This window comes from Xiphias gladius, chromosome 5, assembly GCF_016859285.1.
Source record: "Xiphias gladius isolate SHS-SW01 ecotype Sanya breed wild chromosome 5, ASM1685928v1, whole genome shotgun sequence".
NCBI lineage: Eukaryota > Metazoa > Chordata > Actinopteri > Istiophoriformes > Xiphiidae > Xiphias > Xiphias gladius.
In genome coordinates, this window is record NC_053404.1 from 13,169,073 (window position 1) to 13,189,178 (window position 20,106).

At 39.7% G+C, this 20,106-nt stretch overlaps 1 long non-coding RNA gene across 5 annotated transcripts in view; it reads left to right on the forward strand.

Annotated features, from left to right (window-relative positions):
• Positions 1-19,834, forward strand: part of LOC120789581 — a 40,908-nt gene extending 21,074 nt beyond the window's left edge. Inside the window, exons 2-7 of one of the 5 annotated variants that reach the window (XR_005707419.1) lie at positions 10,839-10,964; positions 13,079-13,255; positions 15,328-15,420; positions 15,544-15,620; positions 16,188-16,377; positions 19,020-19,834. This is a non-coding gene — a long non-coding RNA (uncharacterized LOC120789581). The remainder of the gene's footprint in view (positions 1-10,838; positions 10,965-13,078; positions 13,256-15,327; positions 15,421-15,543; positions 15,621-16,187; positions 16,378-19,019) is intronic. The other 4 variants (XR_005707418.1, XR_005707420.1, XR_005707417.1 and 1 more) reach the window with 4 other exon arrangements.
• Positions 19,835-20,106: the final 272 nt, after the last annotated feature.

Below are 20,106 nucleotides of genomic sequence, written 5' to 3' on the forward strand. Positions count from 1 at the left end.
ATGCATATCTCCTGCAGTTTCAAGTATATATTTTATAACTTCAAATGAAAGGGGTTCAGGAATGAGAAATAGAGCTTTGCATACTCAGCACAGAGACACCCTGAGCAGAGGAGCCAGAGACAAGTGTTCCCTTTCCCTTGGCCCTGGCTTAACCATATGGGTCTAAAAGAGAGTAGATGTTATGATTCAGAGGGTTGGATACACTCATCTACTATCGATTATGGTGCAGATGTACCTGTATGTGTGTGGCACTTTGACTGACATGATATGAGAGTCCTAACAACAGAACCACACACTTCAGCACGTAAATGCATAAACAAATGCATTCCAGTTGCAGAATGTATGCTGGTGATAAATCACATAATTGCATTGGTAATGATTGTATTAATGAAGAATATTGAAACAGTATCTTAATTTGATTAATTTTCAGTGAAGTATACAATTTCAACTCCAATATTGATCAGATGTTGAGATGATAAACCTTCTTTCCTTGGAGGATGGTTAGCTTCCAAAATTCAATGCATCTGCTTCTCAGAAACAACTGACAAATGTATGATAATGTGTTGGAAGGATTTAAAAAGTGAAGTGAGGCAGCCCATCTTTTCAGATCAGTCATGTGTCACAAAGCCAGAGCTTCAGCTCGTTCCTCTCTCCTCCATGGAGCCGGGATGACCTCAATAATTAAGGGACAATTTTAAAATGCATTTCTAATTTTCTACCAGACTGAAAAGCTTTATTATGGAATAGCTGACAAAAACCCTCCCCTTGAATGGGGGTGACTCCTGGGCTTCCACTAAACTGGTCATGAATGCACAAACCATCTGTTTTTCTGGCCGTTTGTCAGGGTGAGCGTGGCGGAGGCAGCTGTCGGAGTGGCCCCGGTTTGAATGATGGAGCACACAACCTTTGTTTCGCTCGGCAGTGGCATTGTGAGCTCTGGTTCATCCCGGCTCATGCTGCCCTGCACCGGAATAAGACGGGAGACGGTTTGCTGTTGTCAGCCCACCAGTCACCACCAAGTTGCCAGAAAAAGCATAGTCACAGCAGCGAGAGATATACTTGGAGTGAGCTTGAGGAAACGAAATGAATGAAGAGAATGAATGAGAGGGAAAGAAAAATGAGGAAATGGACAGACGGGATTTGGGGAGAGAGTTAAAGAGAAGGGAAGGTGTACGGCTGGTGAGTGCATTGTGTTGGTGAATGAGGATCTGGGCATTGTATGCCAGCCAATCTGTAGCTCAGTGGGTGAGGTTGTCAGGAGCCAGAGCCAAGGATGAGGGCCAGAGGGCCAGGAGAGAGATGTTAGAACAGCCAGCAGGGCTGAGGTACTGCAGGAGAGTGGAAGCATGAAAAAAATGAGTGCAGAGAGAGGAAACATTGGCTGGTGGAGGTAAAAGGAGTTGAAAAATGTAGATTAATTTTTCTTTCATGGTTTTGACACATAGTCTGTAGTAATTTTGGTTTATTGAGTCAGATGAAGTTTGTACCAAAAAATAAATACACTATAGGGTATAAATGGGTTGAATGTTTTGTGTGCCAGTGTTCAAAGTGGGGCTCCAGGTTATTATACACTTAAATATAATTTCTTGGCCACAGTATGCCTTTATATTTCCAAATTAAGTGCCAGCATAGGGTAAGAACAGCATTTTGTAGGATAATTTAATATTTATCACGCACACTTTGTATTCCTGTTCTCTCTACTTTAGTTAACTGTTGTCGTGTTTATCAGGTGATTTCCTCAGACAACTTTAGCCCCTGAGCCCTGATAGGGTGTGGGTCACACGGACAGCATGACCTAATTGCATACATTTGCGTGGCTGCTGCACTTGACCGGAACAGAGAGGCTGTGATTTTTTTAGGATACAGGCTCAACCCGTCAGGGGGCGTATATGGTGTGCAGTGTGTGTGTGACTAATATCACCAAACACTAGACCAACCGTATGTCAGCAGTATAATAACATTAGCATACATTTTTTGCATAAAGATAGAAACAATCAGAATCATTAATCCACATTGGATGGGCCATTTTAGAGACATTACTTGTGATATTCTACCAAACTTCCAGCCATTATCAGTGACTGAGTTGATGACAGAAGTTGCCTGAAGGCTCTAAAGAAAATTTTGGCCAGCTCTTCTTGTGTGTGGATTTGTAATGCACCACTGCTGAATGGACGAGGAGCTGATAGGGTCTGTTATTTATGTCACAATGCAAAGATTTCTCACATGATTTGCTGTTTAGTCACAGGCTTCTTATGTCTCTCTGCTAAGAAAGTTCATTTCTTGCTGTGATTGGTTAATAATTGGTTCAGTAAACAGCAGATGGATAGTTAGGAATGTTCTGGATGTATGGAAAGCAGTTTATTACTTTTTTGATTTATGTGCTTTAAATGTAACACTTTTTGCAAACAGTATGCTGATATTATTTAAGAAAATCATATAGCATTGAAATTCCTGTACTATTAAGCTGTATGTTACATTTCAGTTGTTTTTGTGTATACAACTGTAATTATCAATATTCTGTTTATTTTTCTTATTGCCTCCCATCCCCTTGTAATGACCCAGCAATGTGGGCTGTGGGCTGGTAGAGCTTATGGTGGTAAAGCAGAGTTTAGCAGAAAGCAGTTGTGTTCTCTCACACAGCAGTCTGAGCTTGGCGTTTTTGTGTAGCCCCGGGGCAGGCAAGCACCAAGCGCTAGGACTGCCCGTGCCCAGCCCCTCCCCATCTGTGTGTCACGAGTCAGATCTCGTTAGGGATGAGGGCTCTCTGATGCGGACAAATTGTCACTAAGGGGGGACCAGGAGACTGAGAGACACAGCTTTGGCTACTTCGAGGGGATAAAGTGTAAGGGAAATGCATGTTCAGAGGAGGCCCCTGGAGATAGTAGAGGGATAATTCTGGATTCTGCCTCTTGCTGTGAGATGTTGAGTATCTCTGGGGGTTCATCCACCTCCTCTGTGGCATTATGTGTAGGTAACTGTCTCTCTGGGCCCTATAGTGGCCAGGAGGTCTGGTTAGGTATTTAGTTGCATTGTCTGCAAGACAGTAGGAGGAAAACATATGCTAATCCCACATGTCCTTGGCACCTCCATGGTGGGTTTCTTCCCTTTCAGAGATGTTGAGAATCAATGTGCCAATTCCTTGAATATTGAAACATAACCCTTTTTATTTGATGGGGCCACTCCAAAAAACAATGTAACCCCTTTCTCTTTCAAAATAGATGCTTGGATTGCTTCAGGTGCTTCATTTGTGTAGATGGAAACCTCAAATAGACTGCCAAGCACTTATTCATGATCTCACACTTTTGTCTCTTAACCTCGAAGGCCCACAATAGGCAGTGTGGTGACAGAATGGCCCCTCTTTTAATGGTTAACGGGCCAAGAGAGGCCAAGCATCAACACCAGGCTTTGAAAATAGGCTGGAGAAGCATATGGAGCTCTAAATAAAATTCAGATCAAGCACAATGATGGCTGAGGTCTGCTTTGTGTTAGGACTGCATTGAGAAAGAAGGGGGTGGAGTGGAAAGTTGGATCACCATAATAAGATCGTGAAGCATGAGCAAATGAATGTATGGCTCTGTAATGCGGCATGCTGTTGAGTCTAGAGGAAAATTGCAGCAGCGGTGTTATTGTCAGGGACAAACTCTTGAAAGTCTGCCCTTTATTACTCTTTAACGGTCGGCTTCAATGAAGCCTCATCACCCGCCCAGAGTTCTGCTCCTAATCAATGGCACTGACAGTCGACAGATTTTCCAGGCATGCAGTCTTTGTTAGCAGCTGATGACCTGAAAGGGCTTGGGTGGCAGGGCAATGAATAAGATGTTTAAAGCTAATAAATAAACGCTCCAAAAGCTTCTCTGGTGTGTATGTATGTATGTGTGTCTTTTGCAGTAGAAAGGGTGTGGGGGGGATTTTTCTCTTTTCCTTTTTGCCTCCCTCTTTTTTCACACTTGCAGAATCTGTAGCCTTTGAAGGACTTGTGAAGCCGAAGGCATCCCGTTGCTCAATCAAACAGATTAAGTCAGTCAGACAAGCAGCGATCTGTCCCATTCAATAAAGTTACTTTTGTCATGCTGGATCTCAGAGGGCCTCATATATGCATAACACCAGACTTTGACATGTCACTATTTTATCACACTTTGACTGGATTTTAGTTCACTGTTTTTCTTAGTGGAAATTTCTTACTTACATGGAATTAGTTGTTTGAAAAAAATCAATTTTTACATATTTTATTGCTAGCCTACTCCAAACTAAGATTAAACTCAAAGATTAAACCTTGTTATGTCTCTTAATCCCCTGATATGTAAAAAGGTGAGTACGTAGTATATCTAAAGCACGGGCAACCCAGTAATGAGTACATCTGTTTTCATATGGTCCTTGACACGTAGCACGAGAAATTTGATGTCATCCTGTCCAAACTGGTACATGGCTGGCAGACAGCATGGCATCTTGTGATTGGTTCTGACAAGCCAGTGACAGCTCTGGAGGTGAGGAGGATGCATGACAAAGGGCAAGCAGAGGATGAGGGGTAACGGCATCAGGCTCTAGGTCTGTTTGTCTGTCTGTCTTCCCCCCTCCATAACCTCCATCACCCCATTCATAGTGCTCTGCCATAAACACTCAGCCTCATAATTAGACCAGTCAGAACCCTAAATGCGTCTTCCCTAGCTGTAGCATTTTATACAGCAACATACAGTGTATTTATATTGCTTTAATTTATATGCCCTGGCATCTCATTCTTTACTATTAAACTAATTTTGTTTGTATTTGAAGGGAGTATGCTATGTTTTGAGGCTGATGTAGTCAGTCATCTTGGTAAATGTGGTAGCCACGGTGGTTTATGGCTAGTACTGTATGTAGATCTCTGGTTTAAAGATGGCCACCTGCCATTATGAAAATCAGAGGTTGCTATGGTTCTACTCACATCTCAGCACTGTGGGAGCCAACAAAGCCTCCTTGACATTGAGTGTACAACAGATTCTGGCAGTGATATCCCTTTATTATTGCTCCTCTCCCGGACATAGACGGGAATCCTCTATTTTAACGAAGTGGCATTTATTAGAGCTGCTAATGAAAAAAGGGCCCTATTTAACATACTGACATTTTATTGTAGGGCATAATGACTACATCAGTAGTTTGTATCTGTGTTGAGCTTACAAGGCAAATTGGATGTCTGTTTTCTCCTCATGTGGCCAGTCTCCAGTGTGACCTTGCATTAGTGCATATGCTCACAGCAGGGTCACTGGTTGAGGGCATGATCTGTCAGCCTTTGTTTATGAAAGGCGGACAGCACAAGCCTGTAAGATAACATATTTCATGCAATTAGTCGTCTGCTGTGCTGCATTACATTTTCTGTGCAACTACAGTAAACAACATTGATTAAAGTCTAAGTGTAGGGGTTTTTTTGCTGTATATATTCATACATTTTTTAATGCTGCATAACAATAACATTTTGTTTAGACATGTATGTTTGCTCTGCTTGACCTGCAAAGATAATGTACAATACACCATATATATCTTGAATGTAATTTATGCAAACCTCAGTATAAAAATGAAATGCTCACAAAACAATGTTTCATTGTTTATAAACAGACCTTATCATTAGGGCTGCATCTAATGATTACTTTCATTATCAACTAATCTGCAGATTATTTTCTTAGGTGATCAATTGTTAAGGCTACAGAATGTCAGCAAGTAGAAGAATATGCCCATCACAAGATCCCAGTGACTATGTTGACATCTTACAATGTTTTGTTTTGTCACATCAACCTTCTAAAACCTAAAGACATTCAGTTAACTATCATAGAAGATGAAGGAAACATGGGAAATATTTTCACATGCACTTTTTTTGCTTTAGAATTACTTAATCCATTAATCATTGATAAAAATAGTTGCAGATTCACATTCTGCCAATAGAATAATCGATTCATTGCCTAATCCTTTCAGCTCTACTTCCTATGATTTCCCTTGGAAATCCACTTATGGGCTGTCTGTTTGGGGTCAACCATATGGTGTTGACTTGGAAAGAATAAGGATTTACTGCAGTTGGTTCTGATGAAGATGCGTACAGGTTGGAACTGTATACTTTCTGGGTGAGCTTGATGTTCACATGATTGAGATGGTTTCGATATAATAGAGATAGGTTGACAGAGTCTGTCAGTACGAAGTCGGCAGCAACTCTGACGACAGGCGCCCTCTGACATTCACTCTATAAGGCCTGGTAACCAGCCTTTTTCCTGGGAGGTGTTTCCTGTCACTGTGCGTTGTAGGGGCCTGGCAGCAGTATTTCTTCAGGCTGTCAATTTCCACAGACACTAACCTGCCATGTTAGATTTGACCTCCACAGGGGAGATTACTGTCTCCAATCTCTGGAGGCATCCTTCATTTTTCCTCTGCTCTGTAGGGATACCTGGAAGAGACGAGACAGGATTGCACGCAATATTCAAAACACTCACGTTAGACAAAAATATTCTTATCACTAAAATAATCTTATCACTACTACACTGTCATTACAGTGAGCAGGGATACGTTTAATTTTAGTTTTAATAATCATTAATGTTAACAATACTCCATGAAATGCAGGAGTGCTATTTCTGTATTCTTACTGCATTTTATTTAAAAAATCCCAGAATACATTCCTAAAATATGCAGTGTGTGTTATAGGAATGTTGGGTTGTATAGTAGCAAAGCGTATCCTTGTTTTTGTAGAGCATGAGTTTTTGATAAGGACACTGGCTGTGTCTTCAATGCAGTATTTGTGTGGGAGGCCTCGGAAATGCCTGTTAATTAATGGTGTTACATGATTATTCTCAGCACGACCAGTATAGGGGACCAGACTGAATTAGCCATCACTAGGAAGTATTTTGGGATGTGATATTTTTTGTAGGTGTACTCTTTTATGTTCATGTTTGTAAGATGTGGGGCAAGTTTCTGATAATGGTTTCTTATCTTTAAAAAGTGTCAAATAAACTGATTTTATAAATACACTACCGCTCAAAAGTTTTAGAAGACCTTTATTTTCCCAGTTGTTACTGAAATTTACATAGTGTACTCTGAGACTAAAGTATAGAACAAATAAATAACAAAGATTTAAAAAAAAAAAAAAAAAAAAAAAAAAAATTAATCATGGAATCTTAAATCCTCAATTTAATCTAAATTTTGGACTCGTTTAGCGGCTGAACGCACTTGTGATGTTCTTTCTACAAAGGAAATGAAACATTGTTCAGAAGGTTTGTCCCAACACTGTTGCTGAAGTTCCCACAAATGTGTCGCACTTGCAGGTTGCTTTGCTTTCACCTAATGTCCAGTTCATCCCGAACCAGCTCCATGGGTTCTAAGTCTGGAGACTGTGCTGGTCTTCCATCATTTGTAGCCCCTGTCTTGTTCTTTTCCTCTAAAGTTTTGGGTCATTATCTTAGTGTAGAATGAACCCCTGACCAGCCAGTCTGTCTTCCTTTGCTACTTGCCTTTTTCTCACCATTCTGATAGCAATATACCGTACTGCTTCCTGCAGAGGGTGTAGTGACACTATTTGTTCCAATGATGCCTTTGTACACACAGAGGGTTTGTAAGTTATCAACAAAAGTTGGGCCACCTGTTGGAGTTGCATAACGTTCTTTGGGCAGTTTACCACTTGAATTTGAACCCTGACCAGCAGATTTATGCTTTTTAGCTTAGGCTAAAGATTAGGGACACTTTGGTCTGTTGGATCGGTATCAGGGCTGATACGGATGTTAATTGGATAATGTATTGTGAAGGCATTACTGATCCAACTTAGATGTCATTTTCCTGAATAAATATTATGTTTTCTTCTATCACTTACATTCATTAAGTCACGGCGGGCCACCAACTCGGTTTTTAGCGCCATAGCACTCTTTTACCTTATTTTATCTTATGATTACAAAAAGCTCCATGCAGCTTAAGTAAGTAAACCAATCTCATTTCCACGCTCATGTCTGCCCAGTAAATATGAAGCTATTGCCAGCATCTGGTTATCTTAGCTTAGCATAAAGATTAGAAAGCATGGATGTATTAAGAAAACTGAACACTGGTGCTTCATTCATTCCTATGAAAGTTGCTCATTTGGCTCATACAGCTAAAACGTCCACGTTTTTGGCACACTGAGTTGTTCTGCCGTTGAGCCCACTTACCTGTTCACTTGCAGCACGTATGACTGGAGTAAATAATTCTGTTTCACAGCTCTTCTAGACATTCCAAATTTTTTTGGACAGTATAGATCAAATTGTGATTATACAAAATAATTTCAGGGTGTTTGTGATGCTCAGAAAAACGTATTCAGTACTTTACAGCCATTCTGCAATATTTTAGTGTGGCCACTACACTAGCCCCCCCCCAAAAAAAAAATAGCGTGACTAAGCAAACTGACTATTTACTATACAGATATGTGCTAGGTATCGATCATCTCATTTAACTCTCTGCAAGAAAACAAATAAGCATATTTCCCAAACTGCTGGACTATTCATTTAGTTTAGCTTGAAGTGAAGGAAAAACAGTGCAGTGAATGTAGAACAAAAAGCTGGCTATTTTTTCTCGGAGAGAGAAGTGACTCAAATACTGTTGCATGGAGACTGTCTGCCTGTTATGTAACTCCCACCCCCCCTTTATGTAAATATTGACTTTCAACCACAGTGAGCTACTATCCAATGATTCATACAGTATTTATTAAAGTACGTTAACGTAAATTCTGTGTTCGAATTTACACTTAATTTGAATAATATGTCTTAGGTTTTCACATGCTGGGTATTTTTTTTCTCCCAAACTTAATTTAATTTTGGAGTAACATTTGATTTTGTATTTTAATGTTTTGGATGGTGAATTTCTTGATATCCTCTTTGAGCAGGTTCTGAGTGTGTAGTATGGATACAACTGCCCTATCAGGGTCTAGTTCAGCACGTAATGATGTTGTTTGAGATGGGCCATCAAACATTAATTTACAGCTCTCTCCATTCTTATCATAAATTGACTGGTGCACTAAGAATGGGTGGTTATACATTCACATAAAACCTTCAGTTATGGCCTGTGTTCTGTTTAGCCCTTGATAGAAATGTGGCATTGCCTCGTGGTGTATTTCTGTCCATGAAAATTATAATATGGAACAAAGATTAGAATGAAATTATCGTGGCCCGAAGGCATTTACCCGCCTTGCTGAGGCACACTACACAGGGTTAGGGGAGGGGGAAAAAACCCTGGTCCCCAAGAATAATGATAATACATTAGGCTGTGAGCGTGCTGGTATTATTGCTGTACATTATGTATGTTCCATTTATACTACCTCACACAGCCCAACCGCTGCTGACGGATAGGTCATTACTCCCCGCACCGATGAACACTTATCAGGCCCCACTGCTGTTTATGGCCAGAATGAAGAGCACTTGTCAGTCAAGGTCACTGCTTTGTGTGTCCTCTTTAATAGTTCCTTCTTCACAGTTGTTGAACTTTGCATGCTAGCTCGGGTCCCCCTCTAAGTGGTAAGGGAGATGGGCTGGCTCCTTTAACAGGGAGATTCAATCTTTTATGTTGTGCAGAGGGACGTCCCTGCTGCCAGTGTTAACAGCTACCGCCCGCTCACGCGCACGTGTGTGCGTGTGTGTGTTTGTGTGTGTTTCAACAGTGAAGATTCTGGAGAGGTTTCAGTGGTCTGAGCAGAGTCAAAGTATGTTTCTTGTGTGAATGAGTAGCATTAGTGTATTTGTGTGCTTCAGAGAGAACAAGAACATGAGATAGATAAAGGTCTTTGCCTACTTGCTGAAGCAAACAAGCTCCTTCTTCATGTTTGTGTGTGTGTGTCTAGGCGTGTGTTAATGTGTGTGAGAGTATATGATAAGTTCGGGTGACAGGATCCTAAGAGCCTGCTCTAACTGGAGGGCCAATGCTAATGCATGGCTGGTTGCGTTACACCAGCCTAGTGCTGAAATCAGAAGTGGCCCACAGTGCAGTACAGGCTTTGGCCCTGGAACAAAAACAGATTTTGGTTGCCTTGGATTCTTTTAGCCTTAAGCCCCTCATATTTGTCATCGCTGCACAAGTCGTATCTCTCTATCTTGTAGCACTGTAGGCCTGTACAAGCAAAAACACACACTTGTTTATCCAGACTACGTAGGTAAAAAGGCTTGCCCCATGGTAACTGTCGATGTTATTTTGTGTTATGCTCTGATCATGTTTTTGCTCACTGTAGTTCTTTTCTTCACCACAAAAATAGTCATCAGTCCATGTTTAAACCTATTTTATTAAAAAAAAGATACTTGTTTAATTTGCAGTGCACATTTGCAGCAGACATTCAAATTTAATCCATCAAATGTACAGTTTTTACTTGTCTAAATGCAGTAAAACAAGCAAAAAGCAAATGATGAATTAGATTTCTTCAGAGGATGTAAGATGAAACAGGTATTACCACAGTGTTGCACCATGCAGGCAACACTGTTGACAGTGGACTCAGTGTCAGATGAGGTTCACATGTTTGTTGTTGCCCTTGACATAAAGAAACTAGATCTCTGATAATCACTCAGACATCTTTGTCTCAGAAGTCTCCGTTCAACTTCACCCTCCTGTCACAGCATTATTTTGACTCTGCTGTCTTAAATCCGAATGGCCGATGGTTGACAAGGTGCTTTTATTGTCATCATTTTTCCTGTAAGTCACCCAGCGTAATATATGGCGCTCACCTTCTAAGCCTGTTTCCCCAGAAAACCCACAGTCCAACTCTCAGCTGTAAAAATGAACAATTCCTGTTTCTCCACTTTGATGTAATGCTGACAGGAGTCACTTTGATATACTTGGGAGTATGATATTTCGATCTGTCCTGTTTTTTTTTCCCTCCCAAGGCTTCATCTTTGCAGACATTGGGAGCTGTCATTTCATGACACCCTGTGACGTGGGTGACACACAGCAGAAATGACAGGTGCTGGACAGCAGACGCATGCCTAGGCGATCTGGCAATATTTCTTAAGGTAAGTGTTGTAAAGTGTAAATGAATTATTTATAAATTTATCACAGCAGATTTTTTTTTATTTTTTTTTATAAATCTCCACAGAAATATCACAAGCATACACTTCTCTACTGGATGTCCAGAAATCACCTTGAGAATTAAAAAAATGGGAACATATCATATCATTAGTAAGCCCTTGCTTTCACTTTTGCAGATTTGTTGACTTATAGAGCCAAATTTCAGCACGTCTAACAGGTCTTATTTAAATACCAAAGTAAATCATTCTTGACATTTATGTCATCTGAGTAATGCTATATCCTTTTGGGGAGATCCGCATGGATGGAGACCATTTAAAATTCACTGTGCTGTAAATTTCACGTCTACATGCCTCGTTCTCAAGGGCTCAAATATATTTCCCTTTGGTACTTACGCACTCAAGCAGTTTCTTTATGAAGTTGTTTCTCTCCATTCTACTGCAAACTCATCGATGTTAACAAGACATTTGTTCTCAGATTCAGCCTTAAAAGTCTTCATACAAACTGATTTGTATAAGAAACAATCTTACCTTATAAGAAAATTGTTTAAGTATTTTAAGAATTTTTACAGCTCAACAATAGACAAACTGACTTGTTGAGTTGGAAGATTTGTTGCAGTGTGTTCTGAGATATAGGCTATGCAGTGCACTGCAGGAGCCCACAGGGTGTGTGTTCACAGCGTTTCCTGGATTAGACACCTTGGTATGGCCTGTGGAGAGATGTTCGTAGTCCACTGTTCACACAATTTGCCTGCTACAGCTGAGCTGCCCTTTGCCAACAGGCCTGGAGACACGATGGACAGATTTAGATCCACATGTCGCAGTTCTCTTTTGGTGAAGCTCACCGTTATTTTCTTATGCTCTGTTAATTGAGAATTCTTTTTAGGACAAATAAGGATATCTTATCTTGCTTCTGAATGGTCTTGGGATAAATACTTTGTCAAAATGTTTATATATATGTTTTTTGCAGTAGGTTTTTTGCAGTAGGTAAGTACAACAAGTCAGCGTTATCAGTCCATCTGTGTGAGGCCAATACAGTTTACTAAAGACAGTAAAAAAAAAGCAATGTTTGAGAAGTCACTACACTACTTCTGTTTGTTTGTGTTCCCACATGCGTATGTCCATTTGTTTTTAATATTGTGTTAGTATTTACAGAGTTGTATGCATATTACTATTTCTTCTTAATATATTGGAGGATTTGTTACGGAATAACCTGCCAGTTTTGCCCTTAATAGCACAGTTCACAGCTTACAAGGCCTTTTGTTTCACCACACACACATGCACACACACAATCATGCTGACATGCTCATCTGTCACTAGGAAAACCGCCACAGGCTGTGGCCTTGGCACAAAGACATTCTCTGAGCTGAGAGAAGATGCTTGGAGCCAAGATGCACCCAGTCAAAATGTTAAGAATTTCAGATGCCAGAACAGACAAGCGCAGAGGTTGATTTGAGGAGAAATGATGTTGAAGCAACTGCAACAGAATAGATTTATATTAGAAGATGACTTGCTTGTTTCTGACATCTATATAAACTCACTGGTTGGTTGTGTTGCAGCTTTGAAAAGCAAAAGAAAATATGGATTACTTGAAGATTAAAAGCATTAGTTGTTGCATAATTGGCTCTCTGACAATACTGTTAGAGCACAAAAAGACCTTTTTTCCAAACTAGTATTTTTTTTTTTCCTCTGATAATGCCTGCCAAACCATTGTTGCCTATAAAATTAAATCCCCAAAAGAGCTACAGCATTGCAGAGCTAATGAGACATTAATTGTGCAGGGTGTAGTCAAGAAAGATTGTTTACTTCGAAGCAGAAGCTGTAAGTAGGCATTATTATCATTATTTTTGCATCTGCATTCGTTCAAGAAACAGCTGTTGAATTTTGAGCGAGATTTTAAGTGGCAGGGCCTAGAGTTGTTCTTGTTCATTCAGCTAACTTAGCTTTGACGTGATGGCTTCTGGCAGAGTTTTGTGCTGAACTCGACATCTGTGACAACCGTAAGCACCACTGACCAGTGCTCCCTCTCTCTCCCTGTCTCTCTTCTCTTTTGTGTTTATATATTTCTCTTCATCCGCCCTCCATCTTTCCCTGCCTTCCAGGATTGCCCGGTTTGAGGGGTAAAGACCAACACACAGAAAAATTGGGAAAACACGGGAACCTTTGATGCCACTAGATCAGTTTCTTCTGCCAGTACCCATCTCCATCACTGCCACATCAGCTGGTCCCAAGGTTGTGAGGTTATCCGAACATCTGGCCCCTCCACCATGTTTTCTAAGGTCAGTGGGTAGCATCTGTTTATAGACCCCACCACCTTCAGTGTCTCTGACAACGAGGATCACACTGAGAAAACCAGACAGAATGCTTTGATCAGTCATAAATGTTGACAAGCCATAGGTCTGATGTAGTAAATGTTGCACTGCCATATCTCTGCACTTGGTATGGAACCTGTAGCCATTGTTTTTCTCAAATTAAACAAATATTAATAATCACAGATTTGTTACAAAACTTGTAAACAAAATTTGTCCTACCATGTAAATAGGGTTTAGCCAAAATTATACTAAAAATAATGGTGATATTCTATATTTTCTTATTTCTTATTTGTATAGAATCTTTAAAAAATGAAACTATTTATTTGTGATCCATTTTTAAGGATTAATGAACTCAGTAGGAATGAGTGGGCTTGGGGCAAAAAGTCACAGACAGGATAGGAAAGTCATATGTATTGAGACAGGTTTTAGGATTTGTTGGCAATAAGCAAAATATTATCCTTCAAGACTTAAAGGACCTATGTAAATAAATCACAACTGCAAATACTGCTCCAAAGGTAAGTTATATTAGTTACATACCATTTCTGCATATTCTGTCAATATTTCCTCCTTAACATATTAAATGTTTGTTAAACAATACCCCTACAAATTGACCTCAGATGACTTGACATATCTGTTGTCTTATTGAAATCTTGCACATCAAATTGCCAGACCTCTTTTAGCTGTCAGATTTTGCGAATTGATTGTAGTTGAGTTTGTAATTGTGATTGTTTTAAGAATTTTATTGAAAGTCCATTTCCATGAGGTGTTACCATTATTTTGTCCACCCCGTGTACATGGAATACAAACGTGTTGTATATATTTACAAAAAAATAGCCCGAGTTGCATGGTTATCATTTAAAAGTGATAATACAATGTCTTATTAATTCTTCTGTTACATGTCGGTCCCTATCCATATCCCCATCACTTTCCAGATGAAGACAGAAAGAGTTTGCTTGGCTCATGTTAACAGCAACAAAACCAGTGATCTACATAGGTGATGCAAGTTTGTGAGCCAGTCCCTGTCTGGTCCCAGTGAAGTTTGAGCAGCAGCCGTGCTGTGATGTCAGGGGCTCTTAGGGGTCAGGACAGGAATTATTGAACAGAGGGTGGCTGACAGAGGGACCTGGCACTGGGAGCAAACAGATGTTGCAATCATAAAGAAATACACAACCTCTGAATTAAATATGAAGAGCGTGAGCAGCAAGAATGGAGGATGGTCATGACTTTTTCTTTGCTTGTTGGCCAATCACGATGGTTTGTTGCTTGTTTGAGCACCACTGATTGGTCAGTCGTTGTGACGAGAACCAGGTGAATTATCTCACATTATGCAGGTTTCTTAAAAAGAACTTAAGAGATGTGACCAAAAGCCTTGAAAAAACTTCTTGCAAGAGAACAGCTGTTCAGAACATACTGTAGATTCATTATTCAGAAGCAGAGGGTCTCTGGGCGCAGCATGTTATGTCAAAGTGTTTTAAAGCATTTACGCCACAGCAGCTCAGTGATGAAATCTGTAAAATAGGGAAGAATCTGACAGAATGTCTTCAGAACATTGTTTTACCACAAGTGTTTTGTTTCCCAGTCACTTTACAGGGTTACTCACTCACAAGGAATTACAAGTCTGTCTGAATATTTGATGGTAGGAAAAGCCTGTTTTTACTGAGGGAATGAGGCTTCAGTGAGAAAGTTCAAGGTCTCCTCAGCAGATAAATCATGTCATTTGTGCCCTGAGTACAATTGTGTTTAAAAAAAATTGAAGTGAAATAATGTCTTGGATTTGCATTTTAATAATAACCATTAATAATCTGACATTCCAAACTCTGTGTACAGAAACTTCTTTTGTTAAATTTGGCATGAAGTTGTTGCAAATATCAGTCCTGAATCGGCTTTCCACTTTGCCCTCTTTGCTGCAGTTTGAACTGAGAGTGTACTGTACAAGGGCTGCAACTAACAATTATCTTCATGGCGGAGTATCTAATATATACTAGTATATCATATGTGTAAAGTTGTTTCCCTTGTTTTTTCTTCTTGTTGGTATACAGTGAAAATGTCATCGACCACCAGCAATAGCATTCTTAACCATACTGGTACATACTTACAAACCTGCTTGTTTCCCATACAGGTATCCTAATATGGTAAATGTACAATTTTCTAACAATTTATTTAGTAAAAGCAAATCAAAGACATCGTGTAAATACATTATGTATTTGAGCTTTAAATCCACCACTGCATATCTCTGTCTGCCTATTTCTATAAAGTGGATGGCCTTCTGCCAGTTGGGCCTAGCTCCAAGTGCTGTAGTGTCAACACTGAAGAGAGAGGGCCAGGGGGTGATGTAAGTATTGATACACTCCTTGAAATCACTTTGTCACGGCCAGCTGGAGCAACACAATAGGAGAAAGATGAATGTGAATTCTTGGCAGACGGTTGAGGGATGCCATTAAAAAGGCAAATGTGATTAATTTTTAGTGATAACGCCCTCGCTTAGCGATTGTCAGTGAGGTTGGGCTAAAGGGATGTGACACAGAAATTACTCTTCCTCCTAGCATCTAATGTGACTCGTCACTCTGAAGAAGTATCTGGGAGACGGGGAGACTGACAAAAAGGCTCTCATCTAATAGACTAACTATTTGTCCAAAGCTCATGTGGCAGAGATCTGGCCCAGTATCGCTAAGTGATCTATTGCTTAAACACGCCAGATCGCTAATGATTCAACACAAACAAAATTGTTCTGTCTCAAACTGTCACTGAGGGCTTCATCACATTTGTATGGACGAGGGACAAAGCCTTTTAATACATTTAGGGAAGTGTAAAATAAAGATACAATAGATTCTTGTTGTCATGATATATTTTGTCCTTTTAAGAAATTAACACTGTCTGTGAATTCCCCTTTATGTTTCAGTGTTTTCTGTGTTTTCTTTAAACCTGTTTGAACTGCGACTCTGCTCCCCATGGAGTGACATTTCCAGGCGACACAGTAGTGCAGGCCACACTTTATTCCAACCCCTTCATCAACACGGCAGGGCTACAGCACTTCCACCGCTGTCTCTGTCTCGTCTATAGAAGTACTAACAACAGAAGACAGCACAAAGGTAACACTAAAGGTTATGTCTTCATCCATTTCATACAGATTTAGACAAAGGTTTCTTACAAATGGAACATGTACAATTATTGCCATATGTTGGCCACAAGGAATTGCACAACAGAAATCCTACTGCTCAGGCATTACTAAAGATACAGTTGGCATTTAAATAATAAAACTTTTTGTTCCTATATAATCTTAGTGCGACAAATTCATTTTCATGTGTCTGCATGCAGTTGTTTTGTGTCTCAGCTCTGATCCAAGGTCAATTTCTAGATGGTCCGATCAGTAGTAGCTCTGGTCAAAGTAGCGTTTTAACTTCTACAAGGATAGGTGGATAAGTAAACTCAAGGATACATTGTAATTCATGTGTTTTTATATATATATAATAGCAACTTTCACATTAACTAAGTAATTAGATTGTATCAAATGTCCAATTCACTTTCAATGTTAGCTAAGCCAAGGTTTAGCTAACATCGCTATGTTACACATAGCTATAAACAGAGCTGAACTGTGCTGCTTCAAACTTCACACGGAAACACAAAAATGTCAGTTTCACTCAGTATTTAGAAATTGGGGCCACAATGAATGATAATTTTCATTATTTGCCGATCATTTTCTTGATTAATAGATTAGTTGTTTTTCCTATAAAACTTTAAATTGCTTGTTTTGTTGTTTCTGTTGATCAGTTAGCTGATTATTCATCTACTTGTTTCAGCTCTAGTAGAAATAGTAGTAAAATCCTCACTTAAACTGGATTACATGTACTGTACCCCTCTTAAAATCCCAGCTGTGCTCTCTGAACATTTCTCTGAGTGCTGAATCGCTTATAAAAGTCACATTATAAACTATCAGAGATTGTACTTGCTTAATCCCTTCTTGCTTGTAATCTTGTTTAGTCTTTGGTTTATATCTCCTCCTGAGGAAATAACTATCGCACGGCTACAGGCTGGCAGAACAGGCTACTGTACACAATGCTGTAGTTTACTTAGTGAGAAAACTGCTCACGTTTTTGTATGCCATTACCACGACCACCTTGAGATAAATGGCTCTTTTTCCCCTCTGCCATAAGGTTTTATATCAAACGACATGTGTTGAGTATCTGACTCCAGGTTATAATGTTTCAGCGGAAATAAAACAATCACCCCTGGAGCTGTTTCAGGGCGTTTGTGTGTGGTGTGTAACATTATACACACAGTGTTTATAGATGTAAGGAAGAGGACAGTGGCAGGTGACAGGTTAACTCTGCTGTGTAAATTCCTGGGCCGTGTATGATGTAGCCTGTGATCCTGCGGTCCTTGATTAGATCTGAGCTAGTAAATATCCTGGGATTAATCAAAAGGGTTTGTTCTGCGTGTAGCATCGCTGTGTCACCTTCACAGCTGGGGAGCAGGGCCACCTTGTTTACCACACTCCACCTTCATCTCCTCAGACCCCATCCTTATTTCATCATAGCTAGCAGAGGGCCAATGTATAAGGCTCCTGCAAACCCCATGGCACTGTTGGCATTGTAAACTGAGATTAAAAAGCAAACTGTTGTTATGGCAGATTTGTATCATATATTGGGCAAAATAATTGCTTTTTATCTCCGTTTGGGTCATGTGTCCCACTGTCTTATTTTTTTACACAGTTTTATAAAGGACAATGCTGAAACTTTGTGAGTGTATGTAGGACATATTCGGTAAACTTTATTTGTGACTGTTATTTTTTTCCTGAAAGGATAAGGCTTTTTTATTGTTATTTTCTTATCAACAAATCCTGGGAAAACACTAAAATAATGAACTGATCCTACTAACAAGTATTGTCTGTCTAACCAAAGCCTGATAGTCCTTTGTGCATTTGATCTCCTCTGTTATCCAAACATTATCAAAAAGACATAAATAAGCCACTCTGTCGCGCTGGGTGACATTCATTTATTACAATGAACATTGACCCTGTAGCTTTTGAGGCAATCCCACAACCAACGTCCGTCTTCTGTAAATATTCACTAGAATACTAAATGTCTATTAATCCACACCTGAAAATAGTTCCCAAAAAATTAATTTAGTCCTGTTTGAATTTTTGCTGAAAACTACAGTTCCCAGCTGTTTTAGGAACATTTGAAAATATATTTGTGAGCAGTTTTTTAAGATTTACATCTTCAGTAGGAACAAATGGGCTTAGTGCTGAGTGCCACAGATAGGGTAGAGAAGTTTGAAAGTATTGTAAGACTGAATAATATATTGTTCATTTTAGGATTTGTTAACGGTAATACATACAGAATAACAGCAGCCTTATTCTATAATTAAAAATAATTGGCACTCAAACAGAGAATATTCCCTGAAAACAGCATTGTTACAGGCTCTTTATATCCATGAAATATGTTAAAATGAAGGCCAACATGATAATGGCTGATTATATTAATTAATAGACTGAACTAATTACTTTAGCCAGTGAGATTCATTTCATGCTGAAGAGTAAGTGGTGTGTGTTTGAGCAGAGCTTGTCCAACTGAAACTGAGCCATTTCTAATTAACCATCTTGCTCTGCTACCTTTACAGCAGCCGTAACTGGCGATAACTGGTGTCATTTCAGTTACTTTGTGCTTGTTAAAAGAATTCTCTGTGGCCTTTACTACATCTTCTTTGACATTTTTTTTTATCCCCAAAACAGTTCACTTGGAAAATGCTTTTTGATGTCCCAACTTGTCAACACAGTCCTGAGCGGCAGAGGAGGATTTTCCTGATTGCTACCCCCCTTTCCACAATGACCCTTTGATTGTCATTTGAAGATGGTGTATGAGACATGCTTGTCATGTTAATAAAGACAGTAAACCACATGTATCCCTGTACCATAGAACAAAGTCCAGACCTGTCTGGGAATATAGATCTCTAATTGGTTTTGCGTGGTGGTGCAGCAGAATTGTGCTTCCCAGATGTCACCTCAGCCAAACCCTAGTGCACATCACTGTCAACGGTCCCGAGAAATCTCCCTAACAAGCTCGCGATTACATAAATCTATAGTTGTACTCGCGACAAAGAGACTGAACAACTTTCAAGGAGACTTTATGTTTGATGTTCCAGGCCTTGATTGCATTTCGAAAAAAAGAGAAACCCACTATATTGGGAATGTGTCCAAACAGTCTAGGTTTGCTAATTTTGTCATAGTCAATTTCATAGCACAGTCGTGAGAACGGGCAGCGATGGAATGAAGTTCCTGAGTGCTTTGCAGAGGGGCGTGAGTGGGTTTGACAGGCCCAGTGAAATATGCTCTGCTCTACCTTTTTTCATTACAGGAGCAGGGACCAAAAATGCAAATCCATGGTCCTTTCTTGAGAGGTCATTAGAAAAGTGACATATCAAACAACTGGCTTCAAGTGGAAGACCAAATCTTGCTTTATTGCTACATCATTGTTTTCATATTTTAATTTCTGATATTACAGTGGCTTTTCAAATTTCCAATTTCAATAAAGGACTGTTTTGCTTTGAGCAGCTCTCTAGTGTCATTGTTTAGATGGCCTCATCATTCACCTCCATGTTTAATATGACAGAAATCCTTGATCATCTGAATAGCAACCACATCCTAAAGAGAGTGACTGATGGACTGGATCTGTGTCATGGCCTTCTCTGAAGAGGTGATGAATTGGCTTAATGTTGAGAAGACCAGAGAGTGACACGGAGGGAGGGATGGGTGGTTTGTGTGTGTTGGGTGAGGGGGGTACATTACATGACATGTTTTTATAGCCTATCAGTATTGTCAT